Below are 3,804 nucleotides of genomic sequence, written 5' to 3' on the forward strand. Positions count from 1 at the left end.
AGATATTGAATCATTGCAAGACTATCACAATCCCCGGATTACATCGCTGAAGGCTAAAAGCCAAAGTTACACAATCAACATTTATTTTCGTTGAAGTTTTTTCAAGAGAGGAAGAATTATTTTCACTGGTTCTCTCGGTCCCATCAAACAAGGACACTAACAATCGCCCGTCTAATCATCTTCTGTGCCACTCCAAACCCCCTCCCCCAAAGGAGCCGAATTTGGAACGATCAAGCCCAGAACAAACTGAAGGAGGCCATCAGGTCGGCTGAGAATCTGAACCGAAAGGTGGCCAAGAATGTCGTGATGTTCGTGGGTGACGGGATGGGGCCTTCCACCGTAACGGCGGCACGGATCCTCAAGGGGCAACTGGCAGGTTGAACGGGGAGGAGGCCGTCCTCGCTTGGGAGGATTTCCCCAGCTTCGGACTCTCGAAGGTACACACAAACTGTTGTTACACTCGTCGTAAGGTGTGACCTGTTATTTGTTGTCATGAAACACAAACATGGGTCTCCAATTCTTGCTAATTTCTTCAGGAAGAATGCAGGCATCGCTTGGGTCATCTATAATCTGTTACAATAACCGTCTGAAATGAGTGTGTGACTAGTGATTAGTTTGTATACGCATTAAAAAGACACAACTTAACTCTTTATTACAAAAGATCACTGTATGGCATTGTCTTAGTAGCTCATGCTCCATCACAGAGGCAATATTGTTTCAATGGATTGTATCTGTATAAGGTAGCTTTAGATACTTGAGGTAATTTTCGTTGGGTCGGGTGACTTATTGTGTTTATTTGGTATTAATTTGCACACTGTATAGGCTAGTCCTGTGTACCGATGATGATAAAGATGTTATTTTTTTATATGGCAGACTTAACACTACCGACGTCAAACGCCGACTCGGCCGGCACAGCCACGGCGTACTTCTGCGGCGTGAAGGCCAAATCCGGCGTGATAGGCGTAGACGACTCGATGGAATACGGAGTATGCTCGGCCAACATCGACACGGCGTCCGTGGACTCCGTCATGACCCACGCCGCCAGAGCAGGCAAGTACAGTATAAGCTCGGAGTACGTAGTCGCCATAATTGCAACCAAAGCGAGGCGGTATAGGCCACTCAACAAACGCGGACTATAAATCTTATCAGGGTACGCCATCTTGAAAATCATAGCGAAGCAAAAATTGAAATGAGACAGGACCCACCTAGAAAAAAAATAGATCCTTCGGGGGAATTTGAGCTATCCATATTGTAACAAGGGCGGATCAAGGGAGGGCCAAAGGGGCCATGGCCACCCCAAACGAAGCCAATTTTTTATATTTTTTTATGTGACATCGCAATAAAGGCAGGCAATGAGTACACACCATCTTTTCCTCAAAAAAACATTGGTTAAAGTGGTCAGAAATTGCCTCAGATCGCACCACAGAGCATCTAGAATCCAAAAAATTTTGGGATTCTAGATGCTCTGTGCTTATGTCCATTTTCTCCACGAGTATTTGAGTGTGATGGGAAAGCGAAAACGAGGTTGTGCCCATTTTCCAGAAAAACTATCCATAATGCCCCCCCTTTCCAAAATCTGGAGGATACTTGGACATAACATTTTTGCCAAGCTAATGTGCGTTCACAAATGGTACCACTTTTTCCCCGATTGAAGGACGAAAACTGGTCAGCGGTTTTTTTTTTTTGGGGGGGGGGGCCCTGCGCTCCGAGCCGTACTGATCAGAAGCATATAGATATCAACACAAAATATGGAATATGAAATTTTTGGATTTCATTTTATTGAAGGTAAGGCGACTGGCTTCGTGACGACAGCACGTGTCACGCACGCTACACCGTCGGCACTGTACGCCCATGTCCCTAGGCGTAGCTGGGAGGCCGACTTGCGCATACCGGCCGATCAGGCGGGCAAAGGCTGCATCGACATCGCTCTACAATCATCACGCTGCCAACGATACCAATGTGAGCCAGTCCGTTGTTTTTTTGGCAAGAATGACAAAGGTTCCTTACGGTGTTTATCCTTATACTTTTCTTGTGGTATATTATCACATGTTAATCATACAGTTGTCCATAATAAGCTGAAAACAAGAAGTTTCTTATGGTTGAAAAGACAACTCATTTAAAAAAAGCTTCTCTGTGCCCCTGATAATCGTATATGTTTAAACGCATTACATCATTGGTTACATTCCCGGTGCCAATGTAAAGAAAAACAAATAAACAAGCTGTCATTTTTAATTCGAACTTCCCAAAGGTAATATTAGCAGGAGGGAGAGTGTACTTAATGCCGGAGACGGATTCTGACCCCGAGTATCCCGACAAAAAAGGCCTACGCAAAGATGGACGAAACCTTATTGGTACGTATAGCATAACAAATAATACCTTTTTGAACAAGGCTTGGTTTATCGGTGTCTGGTTACTTGGCCTCATTTCAATGAGTTGTGTTTGATGAGACGTCAGGGAATCCGACAATATGGCGGCAATTTCATTAAAAATATATTGCAGTCTTGATAAGTTTTAATTTCTTTTAATCTCAGAGGAATGGATTTCTGGTAAGGACCCAGACACAAGCAAGTATGTCTGGAAGTTGGATGACTTCAACAAAGTCGACACGGAGCAGACAGATTATCTTTAGGTAAAGCTGATAATTATTCTGTCGTTATCCTCGGCCACAACCATAAATGATTGATTGATCAATCCAGTCAGTATAAAACAAAGAATGGTTTATCGTCATCTTGTGATGCACCAACGTTAAATTGAAAGTGGGGCACTACTTTCGGTGTCTCTTAGGGAAGTACATGTATAATTATCTATCAGTTAGGCCCTAATTGTAGAGAATTATGTAATTCATAAAGGAATTACATAAAATATTCGAACATCCCCACATTTCTGTTGCATCCCTTGTGAACTGAGCCTCACTTGGACAATTATCAACTCTTCTATAACGTTTTAAGCGTTTTTCATGCTCGATTCAGAAAACAACATACACATATTTATTTATGACGTAGGCCTACACCAAGGCATTTCTTCTAATGCACTCTTGATTGCTTGTCAATAGCTGAAAAATCTAATCTCCTTTTAAAATGTTTTTTTATTGTTGAGAAATCCTCATTGATTTGTCCACGATTTTAAACTGAGGTCGTGCACCAATCGAGGACGTATTATCCGCTTATAGTCTTTGAAGATTATTAAATGCACTTGTATATTAATGAAGGAGTATAGCTAGGCAGTATCTTTCGTCAATCCGCTCCAGTTTGTTCGAGCGGAGCCACATGAAGTACGAGTTCGAGAGAGCCGACGACACGGCAGGCGAGCCGTCCATTGCGGAGATGACAGAGAAGGCCATCAAGATCCTGCAGAAGGACGAAAAAGGCTTCTTCCTCATGGTCGAGGGTAAATTGATCTCTGCCATTTCTGTGGGCCCATACACTGTTATTTCGGTTGTGTAAAAATCAAACGGTTGTGTACTAAATGAACCTAGCAACCTGTTGTGTAAACTGTGTTTACACAACTTGTGTAAAATATTACACAACTTGTTCAGTTTTTTTTTACACAACTTGTTGCTAGGTTCATATAGTAAACAACCGAAATAAACAGTGCTATATCCTACGTTCACTGTGTAAAATCCTGTATTTATAATCCTGTAATTTTGCGAGGCATGCATTTCTGAACCCGGCTGATGTGGTGTATTATGAGTGAAAATAAATTGATTTGGGGAACTTTTTAAAAATAATATCGCTTCACCCTGCAAACTCAAGGTGTTCCTCAAGGCTCTAATATTGGTCCCCTTCTATTTCTACCGTATATTAA

The 3,804-nt window shown here is 42.2% G+C and overlaps 1 pseudogene; it reads left to right on the plus strand.

Moving 5' to 3' along the window:
- Positions 1-234: 234 nt before the first annotated feature.
- LOC115923679 lies at positions 235-3,387 on the plus strand (annotated as a pseudogene).
- The last annotated feature ends 417 nt before the right edge of the window (positions 3,388-3,804 follow it).

This window comes from Strongylocentrotus purpuratus, unplaced genomic scaffold (assembly GCF_000002235.5).
Source record: "Strongylocentrotus purpuratus isolate Spur 01 unplaced genomic scaffold, Spur_5.0 spur5_contig_346, whole genome shotgun sequence".
NCBI lineage: Eukaryota > Metazoa > Echinodermata > Echinoidea > Camarodonta > Strongylocentrotidae > Strongylocentrotus > Strongylocentrotus purpuratus.